Source organism: Bubalus bubalis, chromosome 10, assembly GCF_019923935.1.
Source record: "Bubalus bubalis isolate 160015118507 breed Murrah chromosome 10, NDDB_SH_1, whole genome shotgun sequence".
Classification (NCBI taxonomy): Eukaryota; Metazoa; Chordata; class Mammalia; order Artiodactyla; family Bovidae; genus Bubalus; species Bubalus bubalis.
This window is the reverse complement of record NC_059166.1, coordinates 92,470,411-92,493,316: the sequence shown is the minus strand read 5'-3', so window position 1 is coordinate 92,493,316 and position 22,906 is coordinate 92,470,411. Positions and strand designations below refer to the sequence as shown.

General features: G+C 41.3%; 1 protein-coding gene across 50 annotated transcripts in view; it reads left to right on the top strand.

The window, feature by feature from the left end:
- RIMS1 (regulating synaptic membrane exocytosis 1) overlaps positions 1–22,906 on the top strand; it is a 596,845-nt gene that overhangs the window by 539,352 nt on the left and 34,587 nt on the right. Inside the window, exon 1 of one of the 50 annotated variants that reach the window (XM_006070937.3) lies at positions 17,610–17,755. The exons of the other annotated variants lie outside the window; for them this stretch is intronic. The gene's annotated coding sequence lies outside the window, so the exon portion shown is untranslated. Of the gene's footprint in view, positions 1–17,609; positions 17,756–22,906 lie in introns of those variants that run through there. 50 annotated transcript variants of the gene reach the window in all.

The following is a 22,906-nucleotide window of genomic DNA, read 5'->3' as shown; positions in this document are numbered from 1 at the left end:
GACAGTAAATGAATTGTTGTGATGGTAACTTCCTTACCTTTACAATAAAAGTCAAGTAAAGTAGCACTTTATTGGGAAATTGCTGAGATACAAAATTGGCATTGATGATTTATGATGCTACTACGTATATCACTCCAGTTAATAAAGGTTTGGCTATTAATCTTGTGAAAATGCTTAGTAAGAAATGCAAAAATATCCATTTTTAAAAAGAAATCTTTTATTGGCAATAGAAACAGAAGGTTCTCTATATATAATGGCCCTACTATAACTTTTTTGCAAGTCAGCTAGTGAATTCCTACATGGAAAATAAAACTTCTGATTTGGGGTCAGTACATTGTGATATTTATTATAAAATCATTTACATTGTAAGAATTCTTTTCTTATGAATAAAGAATGTGTACACACAATGATTAGTCATAGTTGTGGTGAGACTTAACAGACTTTATCTAGGACTGCAGGAGAAATAACAGTTAATATTCCAGATTCAAACTCAATTTCTTGGGATGATTTTGAAAGTAGAAATAGCACATTCCTTCCACTCTTAATTTGAAACTCTAAAACCTCTGACGATTTATCAAATAGTAAAGTTAATAATCTATTATACTTAGGAAAGTTTCAAATGGAAAAGGTTATAAAGTATACTTAGTAACTAAGTAAATTTGCTTTTATACCTAAGCATATACCTTCATTGAAACATTGGCTATTATCTAATGAAGTAAAGGTATATCAATTGGGAAATAAAACCAAATTGATGAAGATGTTAATTTAATACTTTTAGCATTCTGAAATTGAAAAGGTAAAACAGAGTCCTTGATCTGTCTCCTTACATTCTGGAAACTGGAAATAGATGCAAAGCTGCTAGTGAGGGAGAGCTCTTGAGAGAACCTGTTGATTTGAAGCCCACAGGAAAATACATCCAAGAGATAGTTAATTGACTTTAGGTGGTCTAACCTGTTGTTAAAAATGCCAGCCTTATTTACAACATCTACCTCAGGAAATTCACCTAAACAATTACTTGGTTGTTTTTAAAATGAAAAAAAAAGAAAAGAAAAGAAAGGAAGGGAAGATGAAGAGATAGAAAAAGAGTTAAAATTATTTTAAGGGAGTTGCATAAAATTTCATGGAGATTCTTAGATATTCATCAAATCATTGACCATCAAAAAATTGATCAAATTTTGATGAATATTTGATATTCATCAAAATATTAACATGTATATTGGAGACTTACAGCAAGATCAGAGAAGGAACATTTTACCCCCAAAGTAGAAATTTACTTTCAATTCTGTCTTCTCATGGATTATTCCTTATTGTTTCTTTCAAAGTAAACACTCAAAAGTATTATATTTTGTGAGGAGAACCTATCCACTTATGTAGATTATGAATGATTTTGATATTTAATCTAAATTTTATAGACAGAAACATGAAAGAATAAAGGCTGAATTCAAATATATGTTAATGTTGCATTCAGTGCATTGACCAGGTGATAGAGATCTTTATTTCCAGAGTTGCTTAAATCTAGTCTGAGTGCAGTTGCGAGCACTGTACTGATTTTCATTTCAAGGTGTATGTGGCCTGAGTCCCAGGTTCCTTGGTGAGACTGCCTGCATCCAAGTGGTAATAACTCAGTGATGATGGGAGTCTGCCAGCTCCCTCTGCTTTTCCAGACCCCTCCCTGGGCTTTTTAATTCATATTCTGCACGTCCTAGATTCTCTGGCCCAGATAGAATGGTCTGACAATTGGGTGCACATCCTTTCACTCTGTAAATGGCTTTGTAACACTATTGAGAGTAATGCCAGTTCTCTTACTCTTTTGTTCTGCTTTTATATTTTTAGAGTTGTCGCTCATCACATACCCTTTAGCTAAGCATTTCAGAAAAAGCCTCTGCCCTTTGGAACTCTGCACTGGGTATTCTTCGTGGTCCACAAGAAAGGGAAAGCATTCCCCTTGCCCTTCATTTGTTTACAAGCTCTTTGACTAAGTAGCACATCAACAGGGGAAGACCTGCCCTACCTTTTTATATTCGACTAAGCACACACACACCTTTTTATAAAACTTTATAAAGTCTCATTTTTATCATTGAACGAGTGCAAAATGACTGAAAGATTTTAAAATCAGAACTTGAATCATATGAGGAAAGATCAGAAATGCATTAATTGAAGGACATGCCCAAAGAAAATGAGTTTTAAAGTGAAATGCGATATTAATAATAATCCCTCAAGGTTTCCATAAGTTTTAATACATTCTTAATATAATTTCCCTTCTTTCTACCCAGAATACAATTGTGACAATTGAATGCAACCGCAAGGAGCATAAATATTTTGAACTGCACATGCATATTAATCTGTAAAAAAAAAAAAAGTCTGTTTTAGCAGCTTATCATCCTAAGCATTGATGTTCATTTTTAGTTATGTCCTGCTCACCTCCCCAGGATAAGAAGAAACCATCATTTTTGTTTTAAGCTTTAATTTTTCCCCATCTTAATGTCAGTATGCTTGAAACCAGCAATTGCTCCCCAGTGAAGTTTAGCGGTGACTGTTTTTACTGCCTCTATCACTGCTGCTTGCTCACATGGTAAAGAACCCCCGTGCAATGCAGGAGACCCAGCTTTGAGACCTGGGTTGGAACGATCCCCTGGAGAAGAGAATAGCTGTCCATTCCAGTATTCTTTCCTGGAGATCCCATGGACAGAGGAGCCTGGGGTGCTACCATCCATGGGGTTGCAAAGAGTCGGAGCACTGGTGGTTCTGCTGTGTGATGACAGACCGTGGGGACTGTGATGCAGTCCATGGTCGGGGTCGCTAGGAGTCGGACACGACGAGCGACTTCACCTTCACTTTTCACTCATGCATTGGAGAAGGCAATGGCAACCCACTCCAGGGTTCGTGCCTGGAGAATCCCAGGGACAGGGGAGCCCGGTGGGCTGCTGTCTATAGGGTTGCACAGAGTTGGACACCACTGAAGTGACTTAGCAGCAGCAGCAGCAGTATAGTGTTAGTCAGTCCTGTCCAACTCTTTGTGACCCCATGGATTGTAGCCCACCAGGCTCCTCTCTCCATGGAATTCTCCAGGCAAGAATTCTGGAGTGGGTAGCCATGCCTTCCTCCAGGGGATCTTCCCAACCCAGGGATTAAATCCAGGTCTCCTGCATTGCAGGCAGATTCTCTACCATCTTAACCAGCAGGGAAGCCCAATTAAGTGTGTAATCTTCTACAAATATCCAGAATACCCAGTGTCAATAGTTGGTATTTTGTCGGCTCTCTAGAAGTTTATGTAACTAGAAACATATTTCATTCAGATTTCCTTTTCCTTTATAGGGAATCTGAAGGTGTTAGTCGCTCAGTCGTGTTTGACTCTTTGTGACCTCATGGACTATAGCCCCCAGACTCCTCTGTCCATGGAATTCTACAGGTGAGAACACTGGAGAGGGTTGCCATTCCCTCCTCCAGTGGATCTGCCTGACCCAGGGATCAAACTGGGTCTTCTGCATTGCAGACAGATTCTTTACCACCTGAGCCACCAGGGAAGCACCCCTTTATCGGGGGAAAACTAAAAAATGTATATCTGTATGAGTTTATATCCTGAGACTAAAGTCAAGTCACTGTTTTTCTTCTTCAACAATATGAATCACTTTGTTACTAGTTGGTCTCTCTTTACTCATTAGGAAAGGGAAACGCTGGTTGAGGAACTTGCAGGAGTCCACACCAGTAAGGGCAGAGCTGGTCTTGAACCTGGCAGTCAGACAGAAGTCTGTGCTCCATGTGGGGCAGTGTGGCTCCAGGCCCCCAGTGCCCTGACAGCTTCCTGTCTTCAGACACAGTGAGGCCTGGTACCATACTGTGTTTCTTGTTCATTTCACCAAAAAAAAAAAAAAAAAAAAAAAGAGCTTGCTGGACATGTGTGTGCTTAGCAGATGCTACTAGATGTTTCTGTGGGGAAGGGAGTATATGAAGAAGAGATCATATCGCGAGCTGCATAATCTTGTCTCAAAGCAGTGAGTCATGTTCGGATTGGTGCTGGTTTTTCTCTGGACCATGTCACTGTTTCTGAGCCCTGGTGAGTGGGGTGGGGGGTGCAGTATGTGAAGAAGAAAAGACTTCCTCGGAGTGTCTGGAGCTGGGGAAGGGAAGTAAAGGGGAAGGAGTCCAGACTGTCATGTGCATCCAGTGAGCGGTGCCCTGGGGCCCCTGTCACCTGAGCTGTGTGCAGGCAGGCTGCAGCAGCCGCTGTGAGGGAGGGGTGTGCTCATAAGTCATCAGATCATCATCTACTAGGTTCCCTAACAGGGTAAGTCAAGAACAAGGCGGTTGTGTTGGGGGAAGATGGGAGATGTAGAAGCAAGTGATTTGTACCTTGAGGAACGCCTCTGCATATTTACAGGAAAGCTGGATGCTTTTGCTGTCTACTCACCTGATGCATTTATCCACAGGAATACATCTCATTAAATATAATAATAAAGGTTGAGTTTATCGAATCCTTAAATGATGAGCCAGACTGGCACATTCAGGCATTTCAACCAGGTAACCATTCTTATCAGGGGCCTCCCTCGTGGCTTAGAGAGTAAAGAGCCTTCCTGCAATGCAGGAGACAGAGGTTCGATCCCTGAGTTGGGAAGATCCCCTGGAGAAGGGAATGATGACCCACTTCTTCCTGCCTGGAGAACTCCATAGACGGAGGAGCTTGGCAGGCTATGTCCGTGGGATCACAAGCAGTCACACACAACTGAGAGACTGGCGCTTTTACTTCCTCACTTCACCATTCTTATTGTTCTTTTCTGGATAAGGAATATCCAGCTTATCTGGATAAGGAATATCCAGCTTATCTGGATAAGCTCAAGAAGATTAAATGTCATTTTCTCAGCAATACATAGCCAGGAACTGGTCCATTCAGGGTGCTACCATGCTTATTCTCAGCCTTTGTGCTGTGTTGTCATCTTCAAAGCTGGATATGTTAAAATAATTCTGATTGCTGTAAAAATTGACCCTAAAATGTGCAAATTCTCAAACTGAATGAAACGGTGTTCCTTCTTCCTTCAGTAGAGCAGGTGCTCGTAGCGGACAGCCCTTGCTTCCACACGGTGGCTCAGGTACCGAGGTCCTAACGTCTCATGCTGTTGTCCTCTGAACCCACATGGCGGAAGGATGAGAGCAGATGGAGAAAGTATATCTGCTTCTTAAACGCCTCGCCCCAGAGGCCCATATGCCTCGAGCCACATGGCCATGTCCACCTGCTAGGGGACAGGCCCTGGGGAAATGCAATGCTGGCTGAACAGCCCTTAGCTTCAGTTTACTGCAGTGGAAGGGGGTGGACAGCAGGCTAGCTCCCACAGGAGTGACTTCAAATATCTTCCATTATAATGAATGAAAGCATTTGAGAGTTTTTGCTTGTTATTTTTTTAAGCAGAGGCTGAAAATACTGGTGATTTCTCTTCTTTCGTTATTTTTGTATCTTTTTTTAAAAATTTTATTTATTTTTTAACTGAAGGATAGTTGCTTTGCAGAATTTTGTTGCTTCCTGTCAAACATCAACATGAATCGGTCATGGGTATACATATGTCCCTTCCCTCTTGGTATTTCTTATGTAAGAATCATACATAGCCAGTGTGATCCAGGTACCTGTTTATCTCAGCTCCAAAGCCTGGAATAAAAATTGGTTTCTGTTTGTTCCTCAGTTTTAAGTTTTCATGACCTCTTCTGACCCTTAGATTCCTCTGCCCCATTTTACATATACCAGTGTGTGAAGTTGAGCCATTTCTTTGCCTTTTTTTTAATTTTATTTTTTATTGAAGTATAATTGATTTAGCATGTTGTATTAGTTTTAGGTGTACAGCACAATGATTCAAATAAATACATATATGTACATTTATACATATGTATCTCCCATATACCTGAATACATACACACACACACACACACACATATATGTGTGTATATTTTTTTCAGATTCTTTTCCATTATAGGTTATTACAAAATATTGAGTGTAGTTCCCTGTGCTCTACAGTAGGTCCTTGTTGGTTATCTATCTTATGTATAACCGTGTGTCTGTTAATCCCATGTCTTTGCTTTTTAAAACAAAACTGGCATGTGCCAGCATGCCTAAGTTTAGCATTGTTTGGTGAAGATGTCACGGGGAGCGGGGCTGGAGGAAAGCAGATGGTGGGAAGTGGTCAGAGCACTAGACACGCAGGATTTTGCCACTTTTCCCTCCTTGGTCTTCTCTCTCTCCCCTCTGCTCGTCCATTATTTCTCTGGGAATCTTCTAAGTTGCTTCACCAACATCTATTTATTTAATATTTAAAGTAGGCCTGTGAGGGGGGCTCTGATAGCGTCTTTCCTGTTTATCAGTGCCAACGCTGCAGGGTGGAGAGTGGATGGTGACGGCCTGGCTCAGATGTGAACCGCAACTGCTCAGCTGCAGTCTGCCCTCGTGGCCGTGAAAGCATTCTCCCTCTCAATAGGGACTTTCTCACAAAGGAAGATTCTGGTGCCAGCTCTCATGATTCAATTCTATTTTGTTAAATGTATTTCTGAAGTTCATCTGAGCTGTAATCCTGCTCTTAAGTACTCACTGTGGTTATAATTGTAAGGGCCACAAAGTACTTCCTACGCTTTAACCAGAAAGGAAACTGTTATGTGAGCCGTCATTGGATGCTATTACAATTGATCCTTACGTGCTCTGTGTTAGTTCTTAAGAGTGAAAATTGCTTTTGGTTGCTTTAACTGTAGGAGATTTATTTGTAATTTCCCTAGTATTCTTTTGCAGATCAGAATAAAGATTTTGCTGGATGGGCTTAGTTTGCACACCTCTGTTTAGGCACTCTTGTAGCCAAACTTCAGCATACTCAGCAACCTGTTTTGTTCTTCAGACCTTTTTCAGAGCTTGTCACACAGTCAAGGCCCAGAAGAAAGTCCAGACACCACCGAGGTCTTTGTTGCAGCTACTTTCTACAAAGAACCCAGCTTTTACTATTTTTTTTTTTTTTTTACTGAAAATCCTTTTTTTTTTTTTTTGGTGCTCAGTGGCCTGTTCAAATATTGAACATCCAAGGAAAGTTCATATATTTACATAACCATATAGGAGGGAAAAACTCTCATGTGTTGTGACTGTCCCTCCAAGATGTCTCCAGCGAGTCCTAAGATCGTGTAGTGTGGTGAGAAGGAATACCTTCACGTTGTACAGTTAGGGTTTTCTTTTAAATTTTTAAATGATATTATGTGTCGCTTTATAATTATGACACAATGAAAATACAAGGGTGCAGAAGAATGGGATTCTTTTCTAGTCAATCTGTGCTGGATTTTGTGCTCTCTATAAAGTTTACACAGTTCAGTCCTTACAAATAATTCCTTTAAGGATTACAGTTTACATGTCCTTTTTGAACATTCGTTTATTATAGAGGATTTCATTTGATGTAGATACTGTTGATATAACTGGGATTTGATGCCTCAAAACAAGAGAATATATGTATTCACACTCAAAGATCAGAAAGCAGAAATAACCTGCAGAGCAATGCCATGGTAATATATTTGGGCTTGAAAAGATTTTTGGTTTCTTAAAATGATTGTCCTTTGGATGTTTCTCTTTCCTTTAAATGCAAAAACCTAATTCTGTTTCTCTTCTTTTGTGTGAGTAAACACACATGAAGCCACTGTTATCATAAACAGTTCATTTTCCACGCTGATAAACTCTGCTGCAGGGACGTTCTTGGTTAGAGGACACCTTGACAAAAGACACTGGATGTTCCCGCTTCTCAGATTGCCTGACATTATAGTGAAGATTTCCGTCTACCATCTATGCTTCCCCAGTAGCTTCATGCTATGTTTAGGTGATTTGGGGGGCTGTTTATCATTTTCTTATATCTCCAGTTCTATACCCACTATTTATATCCATTTTTCCTGCCCCTTCAAAAAATTGGTCATGAGTGTAATCTCATGTTTGCTGATAAAACACACTTTTTCACTGAAGTGTAGTTGATTTACAGTGTTGGATTAGATTCTGTTGTACAGCAATGTGATTCAGTTATACATAAAGGCGTTCTTTTTTTACATTCTTTTCCATCATGGTTTATCACAGGGTATTGGATGTAGTTCCCTGTGCTGTACTATATGTGCTGCTGTTTGGCCATCCCATGTATAACACTTTGCGTCTGCTAATCCCCAGACTTCCCATCCATTCCTCCCCTACCCTCTCCCCCTTGGCAACCCCAAGTCTGTTCTCTATATCTGTAAGTCTGTTTCTGTTTCATAGACAAGTTTATTTGTCTCATATTTTAGGTTCCACATGTTAGTCATATCATATGGAAAATGTCTTACTCTTTCTGACTTGATTTAGTTGATGACCTCTGTCTAGGTCCATCTGTGTTGCTGCCAATGGAAGTATTTCACTGTGTATATGAACCACAACTTCCTTCTCTATCCATCCGTTAATGAACATTTCAGTTGTTTCCCTGTCTTATTTTGTAAATAGTGCTGCAGTAAACGCTGAGGTATGTGTATCCTTTTGAATTACTGTTTTGTCTGGATATATATACCCAAGTGTGGGATTGCTGGATTTTATGGCAATTCTATTTTTAGTTTTAAAACACACATTTGACATTTTTATCATGTACGTAATAAGAGCTGGTTGATATCCAGAAGATTAGGATTGTATATACTAGATGGTTCTTGGTCTCAACATACATAAAGGAGGTTGGATATCATCACTGACCTAATTCTTCCACATACTCTAGAAGGTGGTTACAGCCCAATGTATTAAGCTGTTGTGTGATACCCCAGAGATGGGTTGACATTCTCCATCCAGTGAGTTGACTTGATATCTGAGATATGTCATTTTATGCTGATCCAGACGTTATTGCTATTTTCAGAGCATAATCATTTCCTATCTGTGGAATGAATGAAATGAGAACTGTTTTAATGCCAAACCACTGATCTCCAAGAAGATTCAAAATTCTGTCACTTGTTTTCTGGAATTTGGAAGTGTGCTTCTGGGACAGATAAAGAAATGTTCCTTGTTTCTCTAACTCTTCCCTTGAAATGCATGTAGTGGCAAAAGAAAGCCCATCTTCGACGGGATGGAGGCCAGAGCCTGAAACAGCAGCAAAAAAGGAAGATTGTTTGAAGTCTTGAGTTTTACCTTAAAAATTCATGAGGCTTTAGCCTTTCCCTGACAATTTACTCATGTTTCTTTTACTATAAAATTTCCCCAAAGCTTCTAGCAAATGCACAATAGCATTCTCCTCTAAGTTCCATGCTTGTTTGTTATCCTCAAATATCATCTGAAACACTGCTTCCATCTCCCCTCCAGAGTCATTAGCCAGAACCTGAAGGCCAGCTGTCCACATCTGAGGGCTTAAACAGCAGGGTTTTCAGTGCGGTCCATGACCGTGAAGTAAAGGACAGCTAACTGGATGGCAGAGAGGACAAGCTGGGGGTCTTATCCAGCACCAAAATCCGACTGTCTGAACTAACTCTGATTCACTCTGAGTGCAGGTTAGCCTGTAGCTTGAAGAATGAAGGATCTTTTCTAGGGATCTTCTCAAGAAAAGACTTCTCTTTGCTCTCCTGGTTCTCAGGAAGTCTCAAAAACGTTGATGCAAACCTCCTTTACTTGAGTTTTACAGATATGTACTATTGAACACTTAGCATTTCTATAAACTTGAAATTAAATATGCCTATAACCATCTTAGTTATAATTCCACATTTCTGATATTGGTGATTGACCATCATTCCACTCAGGATTTGTTTTTTAATTTTTTTCTAAGTATAAAAATACATTGAGTCAGATTATTTACAGAGATTGAGAAAAGAAGCAAGCAAGCCATTAATGGTTTGTATTACTTTGTGATTCACTCTTGTGTAGCCCTACCCTTCACATGTGCTTCACTGACTCCCTAAAAAGCAGCTGCTCCCTGGGAGGGAGATTCATTTCCGGAGGTGTCACCCCTCTTGGCTGTACAGCACAGTTATGTAGCAAAACAAGAGCTGGGTTTGTGCAATTGTAGGAATGTATTCTTCTCTTTTGCCTTTCATAGAACCAGATGAAGTTAGGGTTAGGAAAAAATAGCGTTGATACTGATGATAAGAAACATAGCCTTCAGAAAATATAATTCAACAAAATATAATTAAAGACGGTGTCTAATAGGGGAGGTGGAGGCGAGTGCTAGAGAGATCTTTAAAATTCCAGGGTGATGATCATTCTCAGAAACATTCCAGTGAGTGTTCTTAATGCAAAGTAATGTTGTATATTTGCATGAGAAATGGAAGAATGCTTAGAAGGGGCTACTGAGATTCCACAATTTCTGATTAGCCAAGGCTGCTTTGATACATTGTGGAGAAATTCATGTTTGCAAAATACCAAACATACCTAGAGTTTATATGGGGACGGATACAGGAAACATTGTTTAAATGTAATTTCTTAAGATATGAACACAGAAGAGGGGCCTCTTAAGTCTGTCAGGAAAAAGTATGCGTTTTGAAAAACGTATATTCTAATGAAAGGAAAACTTTAAGGTTAAAAATGGAGAGAGAATTACTTCCTAGAGCTTCCTTGAGAAGGCAAGAGGGAGACGCAGCTGACCAGACAAGAGAGACACCCTTTGCCTTGTGGGAGGAGACGTAGGGGCAAAGGTGAGTGTGGAGGCTTAAGCGCCTGCGACCTTCTCACTCATCACGCTTCACCAAGCTTCTGGTACATAACTGCCTGTATGCTGGCTCCATGCATAGACAGTCTTCAGATAACACACTGACTGCCCGCAGGGTGCATAGCCCAGCCCCAGCATTACCATCAGCTCTGATGAGACATGCTCAGGCCAATATGTCACTTAACGCATGTAAGTGACATATAAGGCACCAGCTAAGTGACAGGTAAGGCACCAGCTAAGTCAGAGTCCCACCAGCCATCTGTCTGGTTCCTTAAGTCATATCATTAGAAAGCCATTCACCTTATTTTTCTGAATAATGACCTTTTCAAATAATACCTGGTCAGTCAGACACATCTTCAGTGGCCCTGCTTAATACTGAGTGTTTCAAGTAGTAACGTAATCCAGCATAAATGACAAAGTTTATTAAATTAACATTTAGCATCCATGGAGTCATAGAGTCACCCAAACATTTCTAGGACAGGGAATTTAATTAATTATTATACTTGGACTTGCATTTCTTCTAATTCATATGTAAAATAACAAAGTTTACCTGTCTAAATGACAAGACTTTTCCTTCAAGGGTCATGTGAAATAAATAATGCTCAGAAGACATTAATTACAAAGGTTGGGCTTCAAATATATTGTGTTTATAAAGTTTATATATTTCAAATATATTGTGTTTATAAAGTCACCTTTTCTCCACAAGCACATGTGTGAAAAATTACCGTTAAAAATCTTGACAATGACCCAACGTAAAAAATTTGTTTTACCCAATTTTCTGGAAGAATCTTATATTCTCTACATTCAAACTTACATGTGCTAGGCAGTTACTTACTTATGCAAACTTACTTTTAACATGCAGTTGTTTTCATGGATTTTTAGCAGAAGTTGTATGAAGTTTATCAGGTGTGTATGCTTGCTTTAACGGGAGTGACGAGGCTAAAGGAGGACTATTTACCTGTCAGGTTTGGGTTGACTCTTCAAATTCCAGTGATACAGCCCTTTTGTGTAAGGCTAAGTGTTGTGTTAAGGTTAATTTGTGTTGTATTTTATCGCCTGGCTTCTAATCAGAGCACTGTGTCTCTAGGTTCCTTATAAAATGGCTTTCCTATTAGCAACCATTTTTCAGGAATATGTGTGTGTGCTTAGCCATGTCTGACTCTTTGCACCCCCATGAACTGTAGCCCACCAGGCTCCTTGTCCATGGAATTTTTCAGGAAAAAAAATCCTGGAGTGGGCTGCCATTTCCTTCTCCATTTCAGGCATATATGGAAATGTTATTAGTCAGAACCCTTACTTGTGCGAAAATGCAAACGGTCTGCAGTGCAATATTATTTCCGGTAAAAATGCATAAATACCAAGTTATTATTAATATAACAGCTGTTTGTCTTTAGGTGTCAGACCCTGCCCTTGGTGCTTTACATCATTTCTATTTATCCCAGAAAACTAAGCTATTTCCCCTTTACACAAAAGGAAACTTAAGATTAACAACTTGCCAATTATCATCTAGTGGTAGTGTTAGCATTCCAGTGTAGGTCTGTGTAGAGTCTTAAGGGCAAAATGTGTGTGCTTGTGTACAGCTAAAGATAGGAGAAAAGGCAGTTTTTATGTGTATTGTTCTTCTTGGCAGGCTTAACAAACATTTGGCTAAATGGGTTCTAATTCCCAATGACTCTGTTGTCTGTAGGTGTGAACTTACAGCATCTATAGTAAATTACGTTTCTTGGCCTGAGAAATCCTCCTTACAAATGGTAATTTTTTTTCAAAATTATTTGGAAACCTTCTATAATTATTCTTAGGATTTGGATCATGAGATCATCTTTTAAATGAAAGAAAAGTTTAGGGAAGTCTCTTTTGCAGAGTAATAACTTTCTGAGTAATCTTGTAGGAGTAGTGTATGAATTTGTTTTTGCTGCTGTAATAAATGTAGTTGCTTAAAACACAACAAAGTGTATTATCTTTCAGTTCTGGAGGTTAAAAGTCCAAAGCAGGTCAAGATGTGGGTTGGGCTGTGTTTCTTCTTGGGGCTACAGGGGAGAATCCACTTCTTTGCCTCCCAGTCTCTTGGGGCTTCTGTCACTCCTTCACCTTCAGCCCTCTTCCACCTTCAAAGCCATCATGTCACTCTTACTCAGACCTGCATCTCCCTTCCCCTTGTAAGGACCTTCCAGTGTATCAGGCAGACACAGGAGGTCTTCTCCGGACCTTCCAGTGTATCAGGCAGACACAGGAGGTCTTCTCAGGACCTTCCAGTGTATCAGGCAGACACAGGAGGTCTTCTCAGGACCTTCCAGTGTATCAGGCAGACGCAGGAGGTCTTCTCAGGACCTTCCAGTGTATCAGGCAGACGCAGGAGGTCTTCTCAGGACCTTCCAGTGTATCAGGCATACACAGGAGGTCTTCTCAGGACCTTCCAGTGTAACAGGCAGACACAGGAGGTCTTCTCAGGACCTCAAAGTGTAACAGGCAGACGCAGGAGGTCTTCTCAGGACCTTCCAGTGTAACAGGCAGACCCAGGAGGTCTTCTCAGGACCTTCCAGTGTAACAGGCAGACACAGAGGTCTTCTCAGCACATTGGGTGTTCTGAAGGTTTGCAGGGCCTGGGAAAGCTCTGAAAGGGGCCCCCTGGCCTGGTGGCCATGAGGTTTCCTCCAAGACCTGCAGGACGAGATGAGGCAGTCAAGGCAGATGGGTGCGGGGAGAGAAGATTTCAGCAAAAGAAACAGTATGGGTAAAGACTGGTGCTGGGAAAGCTGATACAGATTTTGAGAAGGTGAAAGGGCAGGACCCTGTAGTCTAGGGAGGAAGGGAGAGGATGGTGTGAGAGCCTCCCTGAGAACAGGTGGGGGGCAGGTCAGAAGGGGCCTCAGGACCATGCATAAGGGCTTGGTTTCATCTTAAACGCAGCAGGATGCTAAGGAAGGGTTCTAAACAGAGATGCAGAATGATCTGATCAGCAGGTCAAAAGCTTTTCCTGTTCCTTTGGAACAAGCTACAGGCAAGGGGGGAAAGGCAAGAGTAAATGTAAGAAAATGTTAGGATAAAGAGAAGTACTTAGATTTTAAATAAAGACTTGTTAACTATCTTCTCCTTTTCAAAAGGATTCGGATATATATGTCTTTTCATTGGCAATGACTCCCTTTTTTAAAAAGTTATTCATTAAGCACTATTTAAGATACACAAAAAATTTAGAAGGCATATGATCACTTGCTTTTATGCTGAGAGATGGAGTTAGTTTCTTTGGCCAGGTGTTTGTGTTTTATTTCTAATTGTGTAATGAACATAGTTTCCTTAAAAGGAGGCATTTGGGGCATCAACAAGCTGGTTAAGGGGAGATTGGGGGAGTTAGAAAGTTCCTTCTCAGGTGGTACCAGGCCTTCTGTAGCTGATGGTAAAGGTTACCTGATTTAGGACTTGCTGTTGGTGTGGGGGAGGCTCCTCATACAGCTCCCCAGTCCCGTGAGACTTGCTGGTGGTGGGGACCCCTGGTGCCCCTCCACCGGCTTCCAAGGAGCCTTCTCTTTAGCGCAGGTGTTGACTTCTTCCCTCCAGGAGTCTCACCTCCTTGGCCCACAGGTCAAGCCCCAATCCTACTCCCACTAATATACCTCTGGAGCCCCCCTTTTTCTGCCCTGAGATTGCCAGAGGCATCCGTTGTGATCTCTGTGTGGTTTATGCACATCTTTTAACGTTTTCTCACTCTAGTTTCCCTTCTGATGTAGTTTCTACTTCTTTTTGCTACATTATGACAAGGAAACAGAGCGTTGGTATATATTTCCCTGTTGATAGAGGTTTGCGTGCATACGTGCTGAGTTGCATCAGTCGTGTCTGACTCTTTATAACCTGATGGACTGTAACCGCCAGGCTCCTCTATTCATGGGATTCTGCAGGCAAGAATACTGGAGTGGGTTGCCATGCCCTCCTCCAGGGGAAATTTTTTCAATCCAGGGGTTGTACCCGTGCTTCTGGCATTGCAGGCATATTCTTTACTACTGAGCCACTGGGGGAGCCCCGATGGAGGTTTGCTCATACCTTTAGAAGTAGTTGAGATAGACAGCCGTGCATGAATGTCCACAGGATAAAGGATGAAGAGCTGAAGGAAACTGCTGTATGTGTGTTTCTCACATGCTGTCTATGGAAAGCTTGTCATTATAGTTTATGTCAAGTAAAACTTATGTTATTCTAATCTTTGTAAAATACTAATGAATTGACTAAGAAAAATTTTTTTCCACATTTCCCAAACATCTGCTAAAACCAGGTATCTCTCCAGCCCTAAAAAATAAAGTAAGCTTCTCTTTGGCAGCTGTGTGGGTTGGACTCACCTGAAAGCAGACCCTGAGTGCAGAGAGTTTACTTAGAGGTGATTCCAGGGCAATGAGACACGAAACGGCAGTCAGTATACAGTGCCTTATCTAGTGGATGGGTGCCCTCGGCAAGGAGCTGCAGCCCATTGGGGTGCTCTGGGAGACAGTGTAGAGGTGTCGCCCTGAGGGTGAGGAAGCTGGCGTTGATCCAGCAAGTCCCACTGCTCATCGACTGGGCACTGCTTCCAGGGTCCTCAGCTTCCTGGAACTTGAAGCCTCTTTACTGTGTGGGCCCAGCCGACAGCGGCCAGGGCCCCATAGAGTCATGGGTTCTGCCCGGAGAAGCAGTCTTGCATCCGGGAACAGGAACTGCCCAGGGGACTGGGCAGGGCCCCCGCAGCGTCTGCTCCTTTGGCCTCTGCCCAGCGTCTCCCCCTCGAGTTGCAGGATGGGCACCCGGCCCGTGGGTTCCTGCAGCCCCCGCACGGGCAGATGTGGGCGGCTGTGCCAGCCACAGGCCCAGTGAGATCACGTCTGCTGGTCCTGGTTTGCCCAGACATGCAGGACTTGCTCAGGGAGGCCCCTCTCCCACCTCCTCTCTCCATGCCATCCAGTCCCCACTGGGGCTAAGGCCGGACTGCTCTCGGCCTTCCATCATTGTCCAGAATGTTCTGTTACAGGGGAGGACCCCCATCAGTCCCCTCCGCGTGCTGCTCTGAGGCACACTGTGGTCAGTAAGGTCTGTGCCCACCCATCTCCAAATCCCTTTGGTTGATTTTTCTCTATGCTCCTCATTTTGGCTGTACATGGAACACATCCTATTAAAGAGATGCTCTTAACAGACAGCATTACGTTGTCCAAAGTGGAAGGGCTCCATCCTTTGAGGGCAGGGGCTGTTGATTGGAGGGACCCAGTTCTCATGGCAGGATGTCCAGGGTCACTCTGAAGAACATCCAAAGGAAGCAAAGTAGCAGTTTGAGGGGTTCCCTGCTGGTCTTGAAAGACTGCCCACGTATGTGCTGTTTTATGTTAGAAAGTTCTGTTATAACCTCGTCCCTTTTCAGTTATTCTGGCCTCAAGTTTGAGTGCTTCAGTTGTGCCAACAGAGGTGGTTCCGTCAGCACAAACATATGTTTCCCCATGCAAAAGACCCAGGTAAGCACCCAAGTTCCAGGAGCGCTGGAACGCATGCCCTGTGCCCCACAGAGCCTCCAGGCTAGACTCTTGAGTTCCATGGGCTTCTGTTCTTTGGTGTTTTCATGCCTTGTGATTTGAATAACTGTCTAAATGAAATTTCACAATGTCACATGGAATTGTTTTGAGGCAAGTTTAGTTTAGTTGTTTAACTTGTTACTGCTCTCCTTTTTATATTGGTATATGTATGTGGACTACATAATTTATCATCCAGACTGGAATGCCTTAGTGAGTGAAAAGGAAACATTATTAATCACATGTTACAACAGTGGTCACAAACCAGGGTTGTCCTGTGTTACTAGTGAGGAGGATCACCCTGCTACATCTCACCTATTCACGTTCATTTTTAAGGTGAGAAGGGACGATAGGAAGAAACATGGTCATGGTCAAAACAAGCAGCTACACATAGTCAATTTCATAACCCAAAATAGAATAGTTTTAAAAAAATTATATCACTGGAGTAACTGTAATAACAGCATTTTGAAGATATTTTTGCTTGGTTCTTTGTAACAGTTTACCCCCAACTCCGAAAAGGATCTGCTTAAAAAAAAAAAAAAAAAGAAGTTCCTATCTTTCAAACAATGCTTGTTTCTTATCCAAAAAAAAAAAAACCAAACAAACATGATCCTAGTAAGATGGTTCTGTCACTGCCGTCTTTCCCATCTTCATGGAACGGGCTTACAGTGCCACTTCGATTGAAAGGAAGCAGACTTACTTGGAAGTGGCATTAAAGGGCTTGATGTTGTTGCTGGTGGTAGTTTTGCATGTAAATACTAACGGCTGCTGAAGTCTGGGGCCTGTGTCCTCATTCTTGTAAAACACAGCAAGCCCAGCAATGCCAGCAAATTTGAGGAGGGGGAACAGAAATGTGTGGGAAGCAGTGAGCTTGGTGTGTGAAAAATGTTCAGCAAGAGTTGGGCTGCTTACCTTTTCTATGCCTTCTCATCTCCCTTGCCCTAGAGCTGCCTCCTGGCAGGGTGGGGCGCGGGAGAAGCCCTGAGTGCATCTGGAAGGTGATGCTGCTGATGCCTGGGTGTATTACGTGTGCATTACAGGCACTAGGGCAAGACATCCGCACGGGACCTTCCTCTTGCCCCTCTAAAAGCCCTTTAAACAGATTTACCCGGGAAATCATGTGTTAAGCCCGGACCTTTACTTCTTGAATTTTTATTAAATACTAGAGAAGCTACATGGTATTTCATAGATTAAGAAACAGACTTTCAGTTCATTTGATTTAAATACGTCTTCATTATATAGTTTGTTTAAAAATTTGTGACTATGTAGCAGCTTTCAAATTGTGCTATTTAGCAGTTTTCAAATTATGAGATGATGCATAGCAAATTTACTGAGTGATTTTTCACTTCATGGTCGTATAATATAATAGGCTCTGGAAGAAACACTCCTGGCAGAAGCAATTTAATCATCCTGTTGTAAGTGTGAGGAAGAGGGGCGGGGGAGAGGGGGTTGTGGGGGGAGAGAGAGAGAAAGGAAAGGTTTGTCAGAGCTCTGATATTTCTCCCCGAGGCAGCACAAGTTATTTAAGCCAGGTCAAAGCTTCTTTGGCTTCAGTTTTCCTCTGAGGACAACCTAATGCTGATTCTTCATTTTCTCAAGATAAACACGGTAAGTCTGTGTTCTGTATACGGATTTACTGAGTCCTTACAGGAGTTTGTTAGTTGATATATAACATCTTATGAAACTAAAACCAAAAGCCAAATTCCTGTTTGTCTGAAGCGTTCAAAAAATGTGTAAACAGTTTTTGCAAAGGTATATTATACTTTATTATTAGAGTACTAATAATTGAATGAAAAAGAAAAAAAAGTAAAAGTAATGTAGTGGATGAAGTACTTACAGAGCAATGTTGCTGCTGTAGGTGTATTTAGAAAATTGTAATGTCTAAATATGATAACTTTAGACCTAGGCTTACAAGATTTTAAAACTGGGTTTGAAATTGAGCAGTGCCTCAACTCAAACATACCTCGTAATGTTATCACAAAATTATATTTTTCTTTCAAGCAATTTGATTTGTATTTAAAATTGTATCAACTGTTTTGCATATCACATAACCCTTTTATATACAAATAAATACGAATACTTTTCTATGGACATAGATTTTAGAAATTTAAAAGTTTATTTTCATTACTTTTTAAAATTGTAAATCATGTTAGGTTCCAAAAGTTTTGCCTTTCATGTATTATAGTCAGGCAAGGGCCAGAGAAATGTAACTTTTTTGTGTAAATAACTTAATGATGACTCATTTCAACTGCTTTATTTAATATAGTTTATAGTTTTGGGTGTTTTTTTTTTTGGTTTCCTGACTACCTATTTTTGAAGATCTTTCTCAGCCGTATTTCAGAGAAACTAATCAAAATTCTCAAATGATAAGTATGTTTTAACTATCTTTAGATTAAAAGAAAACACACATTTTAAGGGTCTAAATAATATTTTGAAATAGACTTATTTTGTGCTTTCAGATAGTTCATGTGGAGAAGTGTGATCTGGTCATTGTTTCCCCCTAACTCATTTTCTTGTTCACTCGTACGCGGTTGCCACAGAAGATCTGGCTGAAATAGAAGTGTTGTTTGTCACTGCTAGACCTTGTGTCAAAGCCATTCTGAGAATCTTCTAGAAAAGGGTAGTCGTAGTTGCGTATATTCACAAGCAGTGCTGCTCTTCAAAGACTAACCATGTAATATGTGTGGTAAAATCAACACTTTGTTTCTTGCTTCTTTCTAAATTTATTTTTTTTTAAATAACCTCTACATCAAAATCTGAGGGGCACGTAGAGGCTTTTATACAGTAGCAAAGTCTTCAGCATAAGACTTGTGTTTTGTTTGTATGTTTATCTTATATTCTGATGAACACTTGTATAGAACTAATTCCTGATTTAGTTCCAGTTAACACTTCACCCAACTTCAGAAGCAGGGCTCATCCACAGAAAGAAGCCATAAACATGCTTAGGATGGTTGTAATATGTCATGATTTTTATCTTCCCCTTCCCTAATCCCCAATTTAGTTTAAGTCATTTGTCTCAAAAGGAATCTTAACATCTGTTGGTTTCACAACATCTTCATGTTTAACCAACTGAGTGAAATGGCCTCTTGCTTCTTATATGTGCTTATTATTAATGGGCAGTAAGAAATTATTTTTCTACCGAAGTAAAAAGCATATTTTTAAAAAATTATTTGAGTACAGTTGATTAACAATGTTATGTTTGTTTCTGCTGAACAGTGAAGTGAATCAGCTACATATATATCCACTTTTTTTTTTTTAGATTCTTTTCAAAAAGTGTATTTTTTTTTCCCCTTCACACTTTAAACTTGGTGTAAAACTAAGAGTGCAGAAGCAGTGTGTTCTGGATTTTATTTTTTTAATCGGATTGGCCAATGATTAGGAACCGCTTTGGGCTAATCTGTGAAGGTGTATGCACAGTTAATGCTCTCGGATTTAGCTACAAGATTCAGTCAGTGGCTCACTCAGTAAATATTTTTGGGAGAAACTGGTGTCTCACAAAGCACTCTGACCAGGAGGGTGCTAAGGGGAGAGGCATGAAAGCATATCCAGAGGAAAAATTACATGTAAGTAAAGGATTTTATTAAAGTCTATCACATTCATCTAAGCGTTTTCATAGAGCACTTTATAGTCAATTACCAAGTAATTTTTAGGGAAGCCACCAGTACAGGAGTAGAAAGAGCAGGGTCACTGTAGCTTAGGCTGGTCTGACTCGGTTGCAAGTACATATGCTTGAGGTGGTCTTAAAGGAATGGCAGGGGTCATCTCAAGTAACTAGGATAAAGTACAGCTTGGAGGCAGAAAACATCAGCTCATACATCAGGAACAGGCTGGAGGCAGCCTGGTTGGCACAGAAGGTTGCTATGGGGGAACAGAGAGAGGCAGATGAGGCAGAGTTGGAGCCAGAGACCAACAACCAACATCTTTATGAAAGTTAATCTGCTGTGTTTGTATAGACCCCAGCTGAAATGACAAGCATCTCAACATAAGGAGAGTAATGGAAGCAAGAAGGAAGGAACGGATGGAGAAGATGAGGCCAGGAGGGTCACAAAGATAACCACGTTCAATCATGGAAAAGTGGCAGCCCCTTTAACAGAAATGGGACGTTAGGAGAGAAGACCTCTTGGGATCTGTGACGCTCTACCAGTCAGGTTCAGCCAGAGGAGCAGAATCTGTGGGAGACAGACATTAAGAGATTTATTACCTGGCTTCTGTGGTTATGGGGCAGGTCCGAAATCCACAGAGCAGCCCTGAGCTTGGACAGCCTGGGCGCCCAGGAATGGCTGGAGCTGCAGCCCACACGGGGGAGTACCCCCAATCAGAGGGGCCTTAGTTCTGCCCTTGAAGCCTTTAAATCATCCAGATTGTCTGAAATAGTCCCCCTTATTAAAGTCAACCGAGTATGTCCTCTAATTAGACCTACAAGGTATACCTAGACGTATGTTTGATTGAATGACCAGGACTGTAGTCCAGCCAAGGAGATTGTCTGAAATAGTCCCCCTTATTAAAGTCAACCGAGTATGTCCTCTAATTAGACCTACAAGGTATACCTAGACGTATGTTTGATTGAATGACCAGGACTGTAGCCCAGCCAAGGAGACATAGAATAAAACCATCAGAATCCTCCAACTTGTTATGAACTCCAAGGGTCTGTTTAGGTTTCTTAGGTGACAATGGAAGAAATACATCAGAAATTCAGAATTGAAATTCAGAAATGGTGCTGAGACTGGAGGGCTTCCCTGATGGCTCAGATGATAAGGAACACACCTGCAATGCAGGAGACCTGAGTTCAATCCCTGGGTCAGAAAGATCCCCTGGAAGAGGGCATGACAACCCACTGCAGTGTTCTTGACTGGAGAATCCCATGGCAGGAGGAGCCTGGTGGGCTACAGTCTATAGGGTTGCACAGAGTCGAACACAACTGAAGCGACCAGCACAGCACAGCAGAGCACTGATAATGGAGCTACTGTGATAGGAGTTACCCACTAGAGGTGATATGTTCATGTCAGTCAGGAGTTTTGGAGGTCCCCATACAAGGCTATAAACTTCTACATCAAAGATGAATTCTTAGGAGAAACCATCTTTAAGGGGCAGAAGAAAGAAGAGTTGACTAAAAGATGCAAAGAAAAGATTAAATTTAGATTGAGTTTAGATTAAGTGCTAAGAGGAGTACTATAGCATCATATGACTTTGGCTGTCCATCTCTGCTATACTCTCTCACTCGTTTCACAAGACTTCCAGTGGGGCAGGGGGACACTGTGGTCCCCTGGTTTCCTCCTATACTATATTGAGAGATCTTGCTGCCAGGGGTCCAAACAGAATCTGCACTGAGAGAAAGCCAGTGTTTTTGGGTTTTGTTTTTTTATTGTGAGCTTTTAACATACAATTGAGTAAAGTAAAACATTCCAGACTGCAGATATTACAGACATAAAGAATCAGATACATATTCCAGACAATGAAGAGTTCGAGGTACAGCCGTTGTGCTTACTTAGTGGAGAGATTTGGGGGAAGCTTCAGCCCACAGTCTTGAATGCCTTGTCTCTTGCTCATCTGTTCAGCATTTTCTTTAACCTTCAATATACAGCTCAGATGTCTCTTGCTCTGAGAGAAGTTCATTAACTTACTGTGGCAGGGATGTTAACTCTGTCCTTTGTCTTATCTCTTGGGCATATTTGCACTTGTTATCCTGCTGAATGGGACTTCCCTGGTGGCTCAGTGGTTTAAAAATAAGAAAATCTGCCTGCCAATGCAGGAGATGTGGGTTCAATCCCTGGGTCAGGAAGATTTCCCCTGGAGAAGGAAATGGCAACCCATTCCCGTATATTTTTCCTGGGAAATTCCATGGACAGAGGGCCCTGGAGGGCTACAGTCCATGAGGTCACAAAGAGTCTGACATGACTGAGTGATGAAACGGCCACACCACCATCCAGCTGAGGTAGAGCTGCTTGTATGATTTTCTCCCCCACGAGCTGGTGGTCAGCTCCCTGCAGTTTTGATGGTCAGCTCCCTGTAATTTTGATGGTCAGCTCCCTGCAATTTTGAACCCACCACCCTGGAAGGAAAAGTTTCTGGGGGTTGAAGAGTAAGTTTAGGAGAATAAGGTAGAGAAGAAGAGGAGGGGAAGTGAATGACAGGATCATTGCAGGAGGTGGGGGAGGTGTTTACCATGGTCCTAATATGGACGAGGTGGAGGATGGAGTCGGAAGGGAGGAAGCCTGGGAGAAATCTGTCTTCTGGAAAAGTAAAGACAAACAAATGCGAAGGAAAATGTTCCTTCTTTAACGAGGATATTTTTTCTGATGTGAAAAGCTCGTTGATTTTTAAATCGTATTTGTTAATTTAATAGAAAGCATGTAAAGGGCTTATAACAATGAAAGCTGCTAGTCCTGTGTATGTGTGTGTATGTGTTGATCTGTGTGTGAATGTGTGTGTGATCTGAGGGTCTATTACGAGTCCGTTCTTACATATTTTGTTTAATTGACATTTTACCTGTTTTTCCCAGTCATATGTTCTCCTAGTGTTTGGTTACAAATGCTATTATTGATAAGTCAAAATGTGGTTCCTTCCCAACTAATTGAAAGTATTTTACAGATAGTGGAATTCTATGTGAACATGATTATGATGCATTGGGTTGCAAGAAAACAAGAAAAGTGACTTTCCATATCAGCATTGTCTTGCAGTGCCTTTGAGAGGAAAATATAAAGGTTAAAGAAAAGTGTCTCATTCTAAAATTGAAAGGACTGGCCTGTACTTCCATGGTGT